Below are 15749 nucleotides of genomic sequence, written 5' to 3'. Positions count from 1 at the left end.
GGCCTTTCTTTTTTGTGAACATTGAATCAGTTGGTACCTTTAATTTCTGACAGTGGAAAATTCTGCCAGAATACAAACACCAACAACTGATATTACCCTTATTCCCCAGACACGCATTGTGAAACAAATCTCATTTTTGTGAAATTCACACAGATTTCATTCATTCATTTTGTATTAGACAGTGCCATTTTTCCAAAGTAATAAACAATTGTTTTATTACAAATGCACACCATTAACACAAATATAACATACTGAAATATACTTTCATATTATACATATAACATATTGAAAGAGAAATAGACATTCAGTGAAATACATAATACCTGGGATGAAAAGGCATTGGTAACATTTAAATAAGAATTACTTTTAGTCAATCAAGGACATTCCAATCCTTGAAATACTCTATTACAGTATTTTATCTAGTTGCTATTATTGCATATAAAGTACAGGCTGCTACTCATGAAACAGAGTTCCCTAGTCACTTCTTAAAAGTTCAGAGTTAAACACACACTCAAAGACTAAAGTTTGTTTTAGCATTACTTCCTACTGAAACAAAGCTCCACCAAGCAAGGCTTCGTCTGTCTGTATGCTCTGCAGCCCCTTCAGGGCTGCCCAACAAAGTTTTATCAAATAAGCAGATAGGTAGCATCTCAACTGAGGAAATACCCATAGCAAAAAATCATATATCTTTATGTTAAAAAATCCAAAGCATGTACATTTCTAAATGCAGGAAAAGCTTTTTCTGGAACTCAGAAGTATCTCCAAAACCAAGGAGGAAAGTGGCGTGAAACAACTCCATCCCTCAGAGACAGGTTTCACAAAACTGTTTCATTGTAACAGAAAAAATGTTCACCTCCAACCATCAAGATATCATCTCTGTTTGTTAGAAGTAGACATGGTTTGCTACTGTGATTTCTTTTTAATTTCTGATTAGCAATTAAAAAGAGAAAGCTTTAAGTGATACTTCTTGTATCACTGTGGTAAGAAATCACTAGCAAAAAATACTAGAAATTAAAACCATTTTCTATCACATTAATTCAGAATTTGAAAGTATTCCCGAACCGATCAGTAAGTTCCACCAGCAATTTTACTTTCTTGAAAATTTGAAATATAATCACTAGAATAATCATAAACAACTTTTATCAGTGAGTGAAACACTTTGTGGTTTTCCTCTTGAGCAACAACATATTAAGAAAAATCATTTTATATCCTTCTTCTGAACTATTTATATAGGAAACATAGTAGGCAATTACATTAAGGTTCAAAGTTCAAGAACTCAAAAGTTGAGAAAAGCCAGAAGAGTTGCCTGAGCAATTTTCCTCTTCTTCTTGCCTCACATACGGGACAAAAATGTTTACATTAATTCTGCTCTTCACCATGCTTTAAAATGTATGATCCTATCATATACTTACAGTATACTAATTAAACTCCAAACTCACAGACAGAATTAACGGCTTCATTAAGGAAATTTTTGCTGTCTCTGTATCAGATGCTTAAATGTTAATGCACTGGCATTCAATGCTCTGTTCGACACTTCATGAGCCAGAACACAGAGAGCTCAGTTTCAACTTTCTTAGATGGATTCATAACCTGAATAATATGCACCATCAGGCCAAATTAAGGCAATTTAATTCTGAATTTGTATTATGTGGAGTGATGGGGGGGGGGGGGGGGGGGCCGGGCAGGGGTGCTACCTGTTGAAGTTTTGAGTAAATACTTTCCTACTTAAATCTGGAATCTCCCTCATCTCTTCATGTAAATATAAGACGGCAACAGAACCAAACAAGTGTGACTCCAGTAGTTGACTGCAACAGCAAATTGTCACCCACTGAAGATCAGTTAAAACTTGTGGTCCTTTTCAGGGATTTATTGACAACGGAGGAATAAGCCAAACACAAGACCTTGAAATTCATCATCCCATCATTCTGTGGAGACATACCCAACCCTTCAGGATACCTTCTGTCCCTGATCATTCAGTCATGATTCAACTTCCTGACTTTCTTTCAAACTTTACAATTCAGGAGATATTTTACAAGGACTTTCCAGCCTGTTTTGTTTATCAAAGCAGTAAGTGAATGAATCACCCATCTTACAGTACAAAGAAGTAAAAGGTAGCTGAATGATGAGTAGAAGATCCATCAGTGGTATACCTAAAGGAGTTAAAACGATGATGAGGGAAAAAAAAAACCAACCAAACTCAAAGAGCAAGATACCAAAGTTATGGAGGAGGGTAATGAAACAAACAAACAAATAAAAAACAAACCCAAAAAACAATTCCCTCCCCCACCACCATCAAAAGGAACAAAAATACAGACACACCCTTCAAGGTTAGTTCTAAACTATTGATAAAAGTGCAACCTACAAAGAAAGTAAATTCAGACTAACAAACAGGCCAACAATATTTCTGCCCAGAATTTAAGCTTTATGAGACAAACTCCAAGTCTGCTATACTGGTGTCTCCAGTGAGGTATGGAGTATTCTCACAACCCCTACCACATTCTGTTTGCGACATAACAGATCTGAGGCTGATGGCCTGCTTTCCAAAAATACAGTTCAAAGCAAAGTACAGTCTGACAGGCTGCAAAGGTCAGAACTACAACCAGTCCTAAATAAAAATAGAGATAAAACATCTGATTTTTGTCCAAGATATTCCCCCACACCCACACCCCCGCAGTACCTAAGCATAAGCAACTCCTCTACAAATCAACAGGAGTTGCAAGTACTTACAGCATTACTAGAAGAGTTAGGTTCCTTAAGGGTCCACAGACATGAAGACCTTATACGCAAAACATTGTTCATCAAAACCTTCTTCCCCTTTGCATACACAGAGCTGCTTCATTTAAGAAGCACCGAATTTCAGAGTTTTTTGTTTTTTAAATTAAAAACTCAGTAGCCCTTAGCCTTACTTTTTGTATATAAAAGCAAAAGTACTTAATGGTAGCACAATAGTATCAATGCCTACCCGATGCCTACACCTTCATTTACCTCCCTAGGCATGTTCTAGAACTGTCCATCATCACCTCACAGAATCATGCTGCATAAAATACAGCAGCAACCACTTCTTTTTATGGACATCATGAGAAGTGGAAGAATGATCATAGTATCCCTCTGGATAACATGAGGAGCTTTCAACAATGGAAATCAAACTGTGAACTCTAGCAACTTACATCATGGTCCCAGCCATCATGGAAGAAAAATTCTCACATATTCTTCATTAAGATACCCTACTGTGCAGCAACACTTTCAGATGCTGAACTGGGCCAGAAAGGCAGTCCCAGGTTTTCCCTTTCCAAGGCAGCTGCTCGCTCCAACTGGGATGAAAAAAACATACCATCTCTAGCACTTTGTTTTTCAGCTGTTAAACTTCTGTAGAACAGCTTTAAAAGAAGGAATAGAAAACTTTTCAAACTACAGAGCAGCCAAAAGGCTGGTGCTCAGAGTAGTCATCGTACAGAAAGCAGTGGAGAATTAACTTGGCTATCTTACATTCTGAATAAGGGCTCAAGCTACTGAGCTGTTACATCCTTTATTTTACAGCTCTGGGAAATGAGTTCTTGCAGTCTGTGAAAGCTGTACATGCAAGTGACAATGGAAATTTTTATCTATATACTTTTATATTTAATTTCGTATTTCATTGCAGATGAATTTTGTCCATCATATGGATGCTAGGCCCAATGTCCACCTATTACATAGACCCTAATAAATAACAGTGACAAGAATAAACTTCATTCACACACACTTGGGAATCCATTTTAAAGGCAAAAGAGCATTTAATACATGAAGTGTAAGGAACCCACCTTACATAGTTTTATTGGTATCTCATTTCTATTCTGGAACACATATGCTATTTAACAAGATGCGATTCCACCAAGAATAATATTGGTTTCGTCTAGGCTCTGATAGTAGTTAACAGAATGGAAAATCTAAAGCAAAAAAGCAAAAGTTTGCATAAATAATGTTATTGGAAAAATATTATTCCTAACTTCTTTCCCAGTGAATATAGTTCTGTCACTGTTAGTAGAAAGGCTTTATCCATAAATAATAGTTACCAAATAGATTAACTCCACCTTCACCATGCCTTTAAGCACCCACAGTTTAAGCCTCAAAGAACCACCTCACCCAGAAAAATGTGTTCCACACTGCTTAAGTACCTTACACAATCTTTTGGATATATGCAAATCATAACACTAGCAGTATTCTAAAAGGTTTAAATAACTTTGTCTTTTTTTTCTGAAATAAAAATTATAACTTCAAGTGACTTAATACCTAGTACTGATAAAGAAAGCATACCATTTCCCCATTACCACTCCATAAAATTATTTCATTTTTAAAGAGACAAAAGTAATCAACACTGAAAAAGGATTTCAAACAGTGGCAGTCAAAAGTTACTACAACACAAGCAACTTAATCTGCAAAGTTAAAAAAATAACTTTAATCCAATTTTCTGAACAGCAGTACATGGAAAGTGATTCATTAGGCTGGATTTATTTAGTATATTCTGAAGTAAAAAAAAAAACCAAATTTCTGAGGAATACAAGACAGAATTCAAACCACTTTTCAATAATTAATCTGAAAATAAACCCAAGTAGACCTTTCAAAAAAAAAAAGGAATATTTCCCCATTATTTGTATTTAAATAAGTGTTTATCATAAATCTACCAGCTTTGATAATATGTGATAACTAGACAAGCTCCCTATTGCCTGCATGTTCATTTGTAAGTACTCCAATCATTATTTTAAGCTCCTCTGAACACAATCAAATTTGGAGGGGCTGGGGAGGACAACACATGTAGGCAGAAGTCTCACTCACTCTTCGAAAACACTAAGCGCTGAAAGATCATTTTAACAGAGCTACTCACACATTCACCTTGATGAACCAATGCCCAAAGTAAAACGAATGATACAGTATTTAAGCTTCATTACTGATTCTGAAATCAGTTTCAGAATCTTCAGAATCAGAAAACATTTCATACAAGACGGCAAGATGGCTACATAAGGATTTCTTAGGAGCAAAGCACACAAAAACAAGATTGAAGAAGGTTCACAACTCTCTTTCCCACTATTACAACTTCAAATTAGAATATACTGCAATAAGGATTGCAATAAAAATATTTCCAGTATCTCCAACACTTTATTTCCTGGCTTGGACTCTATGCAATTCATAAGCTAGCCTGTTAACTACTAAAGTTAAGACAGTTTTAAAGCTTTCTAAGGGGACAAATCTTTAACAAGACATCTGAAAACAATCCTTCTAAACTGTTGCAATTCTTTAAAGTGAATATTCCTCACTTAAAGTTGGTACCTGTATCAAACCACATACAGGACAGTTAGATTAGGATCATTGCCAACCTCAAATCCAACCAATTTTATACATGGCATGTCAAACACACTAAGCTACTGAAAATCAGTCTTCCATGGTCAGTAAAACAGATCCAATCAGTCAAACAGAAAGCAGGGTTTATTTCACAGACAAGCCAGCACAACATAACAAAACCAGAAAGGGGCCGGGGCAGGGCATGTGTAGGGAAAGAAAGAGGATTTCCTTCTTTCTGTTTAAAGATCGGGGATCTTCAGCCAGGTGGGTGCCCATGGGGAAATCTTCCTCACAAAGTAAGCAGCCGCCGCTAGAACCCACTCCCGCAGCAGAACCTGGATCAGTGGAGCAGAAGTCACAGCCAGCATGTGCCCACTGCCCCCCCCCATGCATTTGGCCTGGCTGCTCCCCCAAGGTCTTAGGACCCACTGCAACGAGTGACCCAAGCTCTGCATTTGGGAAAGTGAGAATGTAAAATACAGCTTATTTTAAATATTTCCCTTCCCATTTTCACTGGCAGGAGGCCCAATAAGAACAAAGAGCAAATTAATTATCTTCTCTATGGTTTAGAGCCTTCCCATATATGGGAAACAGGAGACCTGCCTGTGCTCAAAGTACTGTCAAACACACCTGTACAGAGTATTATCTCCATCTAATCTCACAGAATTACTTGAGCATTTAGTTTCCCTTAAAACAGAAGGTGAAACATTAAATCAGTTTTCTAAATTGATAGTCCTTTTAAGACCAAGGGATGCTTTTAAGAAGGCACGTATATGAACACTGCAAAACTAGGACACGGACCAGAATGGAAACAAAATTTTGACTGCAAGACCAAAGCTGCTTAGCCATCTTTTTTGTGAAGTCCTGATTTGTCAGAATAAAACCCTTTTACAGTACTCTACCAGTTCCAACAAAGCTTACCCAACATGCAAATTTTCTAATTTTGGGTCAAAACTAGAGTAACTCTTAATTATTCATGATTAACATGAGGAAGTTTGGTTGTGGGGGTTTTTTTCCACCTACACTCTAATCACCCGCAGACAGAAACATCTCACTATCCCAACCAGCAATTCTGACAGGGAATATTTTGAAGTTTTTAAACAGACACTGTTTTGTCCTGATGCACAGTGTAAGAATTTTGGGTTTGGAGTTTTCTGGGGGGTTGTTTCGGTTGTGGGTTTTGGTTTTTGGGTTTGTTTTGGTTTGTGGTTTGTTTGTTTTTTTTTTTGGGGGGGGGGTTTGGTTGAGTGGGGTTTTTTTGGTGGTGATGGTTTTTTTTAAATAATGACCCACAGAAGCAGAAAATAATTTCCCACAGAGCCCTAAACAATCTGATTTTGCTAGTATTCAGTCCCAACCCAGCAAAGATTAATTAGCTGCGAACAGACACTTAAATCAATAGGACATTATGCAAAAATAAAGTATTATTATATCGTACATTACATTTAGCTTGCATATTAAGAATTGGGGCCTTACACTGAGCAACTGCTCACACGTGAATAAAAGATAAGGTTTTCACTGTCTATATGAAGTAATATGCTCTATGAGATTTACACAAACTCAAAGCCCTTAAGATAAGTATCTCCAGAGCAAGGTCAAATTTCTGCAGAGCCAGGAGTATAGAAGCCTTGTTGCAAAAGCTAGCTAAGCTTGAAAGTTCAAGTCTGTGTACATGCACAGAGACTGTTTTTTCTCCTGTTCTCTCTGGCATACACCTAAATTTACACATATTATAAATAAAAATGAAAAAGTATATTAGCCCAAATAAAGAAAAAAAGAGACTAGATACATATTTTTCAATGCTGATATACAGAATTTCTGTTCCTGTTTGACATGAAAAACAACACTTTAAACCACAACAGATTCCAAAAAAGCATTTATTTTTGTGATATACAGTACAACTGAGAGTACTCATGTAACAACTTCCCTTCACCATTGTCTTCTGAACATCACTGGATCAGACTGCAAATAAGGCTAGTACATTGGTCAGTACAGACTCTCTTTTATCGCTTCAGTAATGGATGTGGAATATTTACATATAAGTATTTCCCCAAGTAACCTGATTTTTTGCACAAAATCATGCCAAAGACCTATGGCTAATCCTTTATTACTTCTCAACACTACTCCTAACCAACAGCTCTCTTCCTTTCAAAAGCCAAGAAGAGGAGAAAAGTCAATGTTTCAGAAAGCACTGGATCAGTATTGGGTTTGCCTCTGTTTTGCATTGAAGAAAGAACAGGGAGGGGAAGAAAAAAACCCCCATCAGGCACCTACCTTATACAGACCCATGCTTACAATCTTACACATAACCTAGCAACTTGTACCTCTGAATGCACAAACCAACTATTCTGGAGTCAATCTCCTCAGGCTGACCAAAATTCCAGCCTGGAAAACTTCCCCAGCACAGGTTTCACCCAAACCAGTCTGCCTGCACAAACAGCTTCTGTTCAGTGAATCCAGTGAGAATTCCTCACTCGCCCAGTTCATACCAGCTCCTGAATGAAGAAAGTCAACCTGAAAAGCTGCCAACCCTGTTTTTGAAGTACAGCTTCCACAAACCTCATCCTAGAAGGCACACCTTCTGTAATCAAAAACCTTTGCCCTTATGCCACTAATCTCCATTTTTCTATTTTATTAAACCTCCCAATCTGATACCTGATTACCAAGCAAAAGAGATTCCAAGGGTATAAAACCCCATTACTGATGCCAAAAACACAGTCAACATTATACCCTGTAAGTGCCCAGTCTTGTAGCACTTACTGAGGCAAGGTCGGGGGAGACAGGACTCCTTAAATCAGAAGGAACAAAAAAGAAAGCACGCTTGACCACTGTATCAGAGACATGCTTCAGAAACGTTTGGAGTAGCCTACTAATTTGTTCTCAACCTATTTGAGGAATGCAGACTGCTTTAGAGAAGGAAAAACAATCACCTACTCAAGACTCCTACAAACTGCTGTTTAAGCACATTTACCAGAGAACGTCAAGATTAATTAAGAATAAAACTACTCAAGAAAGAAAAAAAAAAGATCACACACTGTAAAACCAAGCCTGACTAGAACCTCATTTCCAATAATTCTGTCATCAAGAGTAGCATTCTATGTATTGTTTTAAGTAATATGGAATATCCTTGAAGAACAATACCAAAAGTATGAAGTCTGCCACCTCAAATCCTAAAATGAATCAATTTATCTGCTAGGTCCATTCACCATATTAACTTGAGACCATCAAAACCTTACACAACTCCTCTTGAAGATCAGTATCTTATACCATCCAAGTTAAATAATACAAATACAGTTACTGACTATACACTGCACTTGGAAGCAAGGAAAAATACCATATATCTGTATGATTTACCTAACAATATGCATAGGTTCATTTTAACCAGAGACCACTTAAACTCTGGAAAAGAACATTAACATCTACTATTTATACCTTTGCTGCCACAGAAAATGGCTCTCATCCAAAACTTAACAGTTTAAACAAAATTATTTGGTGTTTATAACAAAACCCCCATATACTTTATAAATCTGAGGTTTTTTAAAAACTGCCAACCTACTGCACTTAGCAGATTACAAACAAAAGGAATGTTTTGCAGAAGACAGGAAGCCTCTCATGCTCTATGTGCCCTATATATATGTCTACAATAGAAAGCAGTGTTCAGAACGTAGCACTTGGACAGAAATGCCTAAATAAGGTATCCTTAGGTTGGGGTTACCAGCAAGCAAGATTTTTTTCATATTCCTTCAATGGAGTTTGAAAGTTAGAGGCAGAACAAGTTAGCCAATGTATCTGCATCCACGCTAAAAAAATTAAGACTTATACTTACCTTGCATAGTCTTCTTGGTGATGTAACAACCAAGGAACATTATTTTAGGTAACATGTAACTTTCATCCTTGTCCTAAATGAAGCCAACTGAGTTCCTCAGAGTCTAAACTGCTGTGTGAATGGTTAAGAACATAGAAAAGGGCCAATAATTTTCAGAGTATTTATCTTAAAATTTTCCAGAAGAAAATTCTGCGACAGACAATAGGTTAATTAATTTTTTTAAAAAGCAAAATTATCTGAAAATAGGTCCTTAAATCCACATTACAGACACTAATGAATAGCAGCCAGATTTGCAAAGCCATACACAGCAAAACTTTCTGAAATTATCTGCAGTTGTAGTTGCTTATTGTTGGCATGCCTGTACATAACAAAAGCAAGAGTCAGAAGATCATAAAAACTAGTAGAAGAAAATACTTGGAGCAACTTTTATTTAAGTGAGCTTAAGAATTCAGAGAGCTAAGTTCCTAACACTGGTCTGGAAGTTTTAATTCTCACAATAAGCAGACTAAGATTCTGCATCATGTTGCCTTTTCAAATTCAGTCTGTGTAGACTCTAGCAAAGATTGTATAACCTTCTTTATAGATGTGATGTATTAGACACTACTTTGCATAGTCAGCTTTCCATTTTCATCCAGGGCAGTAATTTAAGGCCAGCTTGTTTTGGCTTTAACCACCAGGACAGGCTGAAGTAGGTGACATGGTGTTGCTTCAACAGCTTAAGATCATTCCGCTACAGTGCGGAAAAAAACCTAACGCAACAAAGACCCCAAAGCCATAAGTTTTTATATGTTTGTTTCCAACCTAATGTAACTATTTTTAACACAGAAATTTATCCAACTTACATAGTACAGAGTTTTAATACAGAAATCAATTATTTCTAGAGGAAAAACCAAAAATGACAATAAAAGAAGGAATCTACTCGGTGTCATGAATCTTTATCCTCTGCTGTATCAGAAGCATATTTGCAACAAGCACATCTATTGTCTTAGACTAGACTTACTTAAGAGTACACATACTCAGACCGATATGTATTTCCAGAAAAATATGCATACACTAAAATGGAATGAAATTAGCTTTTGGTACAAACATAAGGATAAGGAACATTACCAGATATTGTTATTTCTCTTTAAAAAATAAAAAAGAGGGAATTCAAAAGTTCTGGTTTTCTTTTCAGCTTAATACTTTACATTACAAAATACAGTTAAGTTGCATAAGAAACCACTATTCTGCTTTTCAATCCCAATCCTATCCAATTTATACTGAATACCTTTTAGCATTTGCATTCCTAAATTTGATTACATTTACTTTTATACTACTTGTACCTTATTTTCCTCCTTGGAGCATCACAACCCACTTGAGCTACCTCCTCTAATTTGTTGCTAACACACATTAAAGCACGATCAACGAAACACCAAGAGACACACCAGCAGACAACAGCCTCCTTTCCATCTAATTTATGTTATCACTCACCTCCCTATGACACGCTATACTACCCAAACACTACCAAAATATTGCTGTGTAGACCCAGGAGGACTGTAAAGCAATAGCAAATAAGGCACTTGAGTAAGGAACTACCCTGGACTGTGGCCTCAGTTTTGCCAGCAATAGGGTAGCAAGTATGTAGTGAACTCACAGCAATGCTACTAAATGAAATAATGAAATATTTCAAATGTTTATGTTCAAGTTACTGTATGACTATAGAAGATTTTATAAGAAGGAACAGAAAGAAATAATTTGCTTCCTAGTAAGAACTCTTAATAACAAGAGTTCACTCTCTCACTCCACCACACAAAGGAGAATTAGGAGATGTAAACCACTTGCAGAACAATGGGGACCAATTATCAATTCTTCAAACCGTCCCTCTCCAAGTAACCTAAGGTGTCTGACTCACTGACTTTGCAATCTAGGATGAAAGAAGTTAACAGCACAGTATAAATTACTATAAGTCTTCTTAGATTTCACTACATAAAGTTCTCAGGAAGCTTAGGACCATCCATCATGTCTCCTGGATCCATGTGAACACTCTGATGGTGCACATATGCGCTGGGATGAAGTGACTGCTCACAAAAGGTCTGGAAACAATACAGTGCTTCTTCCTTACTAGTCCACAGCCTTACAGCTTCCCAAGGAGTTTGCAAAAGTGTGACCACTCATACTTTTTAAGTATTAAGGTGTAATTTAATTGAATTTTAACTTTAAAAAAAAAAATCTACTTAAATCTTGAAACTCAAGATATAGGAAATACATGCCTGAAAGTATACAACAGGTGAACCTGCTTTAAGTAAAAGCTCAGTTCCAAATACAATGCAATGCCACAGAAATCAAGACATACATAACAGGAAGTGAAGACTCCACTCAAGTACTGCTTGACACTTCATGAAAATAAGTAATTTGAAAAAGCTGAAATCTGCCCTTCGTAAGCTACACGTAAAACTGTGGGGTACGATTACGGCCTTACCACTGAAGATTCCAAAAGCACCTAGACATTTCTCCAGTGGTTTAAAGCCTTCCAGCCAAATTATGTAATTTAATTCCCAACTATACTGAAGCTTCCCTACTTTCTGCAATCCAACCATGTTTTTATTAACATGAAACAATAATAGCTCTATTTTTTTCCACATAGAGCAGAAATACAGATGCATTATTCCTCAAGCACTTGTACAGACAGCCTCTCTCTACGACAGCAGGCCTGCAGCAGGCATTCTTTCACTATAGGTGTATTAAGAGGCTGGACATGGCATAAATGTTCCTACCAGGTAGCGAAGAAGCATTGCGACCTAACAGTAAAAGAGCACCATAATTTAGTGACTAGAAAAGAAGCTTTCCCTGACTTCAGTGTATTCTGCAACCGACCTCTTTAACACAGTAACCTACTGCACAAAAAAAAAAAAAAGCAAGCATGTTCCAAACTAACATGATTTTGAAAACATAGAATGGTGAAAGAAAAAAGGAGACAGAAAGATACAGCCAGAGCAGCTCACATCACAGAAGCATCATCCTCTGCACCTCTTAAAAACCTCAGTGTTTCGCCAAGGGTTTTTTCTTAGGCAAATAGGTAGACATGCGCCAGGACCAGTGTTTTTTGGAGAGATGTGGCACCACCATGGAAAGCAAATGTAAGAAACAGCTTGACAAACAATGAAAGCCAGTAAAGTTTGGGCGTTTTGTGTCGTTTCTTTGTTAAAGTCAAGTTTTTAAGTGCCGCCTGTCACAGAGAGCAGTCTTCCTCCCGCTCGCCCCTTCGTGAGGGAGCCCTTAGCGCACCCCCCTCGCAACAACGAGGCAGGCGGCGCCCCCAGGCTCCGCCGCCGCACAAGCCCCCGCCGCGGCAGCCAAACCGCCCCCTCCGGACACCAGCCCAGCTGGAAACGGGGACCCCCCCCAAGCCCCAAACTGAAGGCGGGTTTCAGGGCGGGGTGGAAATCAGCCTAATTCAGCGGGCCCCGATAACGGCACCAGCAGGCACGGGGTGCGTTTGGGAAGCAGCTCAGGGGAGGCAGAGGGGAGGCCAGCGGGCTCCACTGCCGCGGCTGGCGGGTGCGAGAGGCCGGCCCCGGCCCCCCTCCTGTCACGGCAGGGGCTGGGCTACGCCTCGGCGGCCCGGGCCCGGCGCTTCTCCCCGCCTGCCCGCCCGACTTGCAGGCCGCGCCGCGGCCCCGGTGCCTCCGCAGGGCCTGGCGCCGCCGCTGGCTTGGGGAGCCGAGCAAACAAAGGGAGAGAAGGCCGGGGCCGCGGCTCGGCAGAGGGGCGGCGGGCAAGCCGCGAACCGCGCGGTCCCCATCCCCCGGCTCTCCCCCGCCTCACCAGCCCTCCGCGGCAACCGGGGGAAGGGAAGGAGAGGAGAGACAGGCCGCGACGCGCCCGTTGCCCCGGGGACGCTCACCCAGCGGAGACGGCGGTGTCCCGCTCCCGGGGCGGGCCTCTTCCCGGGCTCCTCGGCGGCGCGGCCCGGCCTGCGCCGGCATCCGGGCTCGGTAGCGAGCAGCCTCCTGCGGCGGCGGAGCGGGACTCACCGAGGACGACAAGGAGGAGCTGGCGCTGCTGTTGCTCTTGAGGGGCCCGGCCCGGCTCGGCTCCGGCTCCCTCCCTCGCCGTGCCGCCGCCTCCCTGTTCCTGGCGCCGCCGCCGCTTCCTCCGCCTCCTCTGCCCCCACCCCTCCGTCCGCGGAGGGGCGCACGGGGGCGCCGAACCCGCGATGGCCGCCGCCTGCCGCAGGCACGGCTACGGGTGCGGCACTCGCGCGCAGCCCGACAGGGGCAGCAGGACCCGGGACGCTCCAGCTATGTCCCGCCGCCTCCTTGCTTGCCCTCGCCGCCTCTCCGCGGCCCGTCTGCCCCGCAGCGCCTGGCCGGGGTGGCCAAGCCCCTTCCCTTCCACCGATCCGGGTGCCTTCCCCTGCGCTCGTCCCCGCTGGGCGGCCGCGGGAGACCCGCGGGGTTCAGCTATTGCTGCGCTGGGAGGGAGGCGGCTGGGCTTTCTTAGCCCCCGCTCCCACCCCGGCCCGGTCGCTGACTGCTCCCCTTGGCTGCAGAAGCTCGTAAATATAGTTCACGGGGCGCAACTCCCCCCTGCTCGGTTCAGCGAGGAGCGCGGCCTGGCCGCTCCCCTCGGCCGCCCCCCGCCGCTCCCCGCCCCGAGCATGGGTGGCGGGCCCGGCCTGCTCTGCCCCGCCGGGAGGAGCCGGCCATGGACGCTCCCCGGCTGGGGTGGGAGGCGGTCTGCCCTCCGCACCCCTCCGCTTCGGCCCCCTCACACCTCCCGGCGTGCTGCCGACGCGCCAGAACAAGCATTATTGCCGTGTGCCGGTCGCCACGAGAACGGTGCCGCTAAACTTGAGCCACATCAGCCGTGCTACCGCAACTTCAGCCGAGCCGGCTGTTCGCTTGCTTGTCTGCCGGTCCCTTTTTTAAAAAATGCAATGCTAAATCAAGAGCAACAAAACGGTTCTTAATTTAGGATGTGAGAGACTGACAAAAGCAACTAGCAGGGGGTGAAGAATTAAAATCTGTGGAGAATATGGGTCTTGAAAGTTGTTGCAAGTCATGCTTGCTGACTGATGTGAAGCCAGTAAAATACCAGCTTAATTTCGGTGTATAACTGATGCAAATCAAGAACCTGATTTGCAAAGATATGCGTAATTTGCTTACCTATGTAATCGCATGAGAGTCAGTCAGATTATTGGTGTGACTCGTTGTGCAGCTGCTTGACTGATTTCAAGGTTAAAAAGAAATCGTTGAAACTCGAAAGATTGTGAGAATATTCATGCACGTTCTGCCTGACTACTTCTACTGATATCAAAGCTATTTGTGGGTTGAGGTCAGCCAACTGTTTAATTGCCAACGTTATTTGAGATCAGAATATGTCCTTGATTGCATTTACATTTTTTATCTCAGGCATTTATTGAGAGTTAAAGGTTTTTCTTGAGTCTCATCCAAGAGTCGTATGCTTTTTTATGTGTCTGACCAACCTCAGCTGATAGCAGCCCAGGTCCGTTTCAGGAGATGATGACTCTAGTGAGAGTTGCAAAAATACCCACCACCACCCCCCGAATTGAAAGCACAGCCTTTTCAGGTACATCTAGAATTCTTTATGTATTTGCTAAGTGGTTTATAACTTTTTGTTTTACAGTTACAATTACATGTTATCAGTGGTATAACAAATGATGCTAGGAATAGCTCCAAGTGGATCGTTTCTGAAACGTTACGGATTGTAATTCTTGCTTGTAAAACCAATATTGTCGATACGAAAAATATAAGCAACTTCTAGGTTAGTAGTGGTGTTCAAAAAAAGAAAGAAAATTAAATAACAAAAGACTAACTTTTTGTTCCAGCATAGTAGGCTCCTCCCTTCCCAGATAAACTGTTGGGAGTTTAGCAACCTAATCCAAAAGGGAGTAGGAGAGAGCCACGTAAGCAAGGAAAGCCCTGACTGACTGGGAAAGTTTCAGTTTAATTCTTGTACAGTTCTGTCAGTTCCTCAAGCAAGTGGCTTTTTTTGTGTGTGTTCTTACCTTCTTCTCAGGCCTCCTTTTCCTTGGGATACAAACATTTGAGTAATTATTTTCAGGATCCAGCTGGTATTCTTGCTTGACACATGTACATCTATTAACTTTAGTGTCTTCAGCAGCAGCTGTGGACAATAGCAGCCATACGTGAAGAAGCAAACTGGGCTAAATATATTTTTCCACCTTCAGGCAGCTTTTACAATAGGCAACTTTTGCAGTAGGCTATATTGCATATGAGACAAAATAAAAAATTGGTCTTAGGAATCTTATTCTGCAGCCTCCCATGCTAGTAAAAAAATTTGGTTCTGGATGATTAAATTTTCCAGCCCATGTGCTGACCAAAGGTTTTCATGCGTTTTAAACTGCCTCCTTGTCACTCTTCGGAATCAAAAGGCTTAGCTTTTTGCAGAAATGGCACTGATAGACAACCTTACTTTTTCTCCCACTTTGTTTTACTAAATATGGCTTAAATTAGTATTGCTACTCAAAATAGGGACCTGCCTCATTTTCTCTCTGCCTCCTTCCCTCCTCTTGCCCACACATAGCGTTGATTTTTTTCATAGTGGCTCCAGTCCTCGTTGGACCTAAGCCAGCTCAGGTAGCTAA

General features: G+C 41.2%; 1 protein-coding gene across 2 annotated transcripts in view; it reads right to left on the bottom strand.

Moving 5' to 3' along the window:
- Nucleotides 1-13264, bottom strand: part of SOCS6 (suppressor of cytokine signaling 6) — a 29796-nt gene extending 16532 nt beyond the window's left edge. Inside the window, exon 1 of one of the 2 annotated variants that reach the window (XM_037380883.1) lies at nt 13023-13264. The gene's annotated coding sequence lies outside the window, so the exon portion shown is untranslated. The remainder of the gene's footprint in view (nt 1-13022) is intronic. The other variant, XM_037380884.1, reaches the window with a different exon arrangement.
- Nucleotides 13265-15749: the final 2485 nt, after the last annotated feature.

This window comes from Falco rusticolus, chromosome 3 (assembly GCF_015220075.1).
Source record: "Falco rusticolus isolate bFalRus1 chromosome 3, bFalRus1.pri, whole genome shotgun sequence".
Taxonomy (NCBI): domain Eukaryota; kingdom Metazoa; phylum Chordata; class Aves; order Falconiformes; family Falconidae; genus Falco; species Falco rusticolus.
Note: the sequence above shows the minus strand (reverse complement) of the source record. Positions and strands in the feature narration are given on the sequence as shown.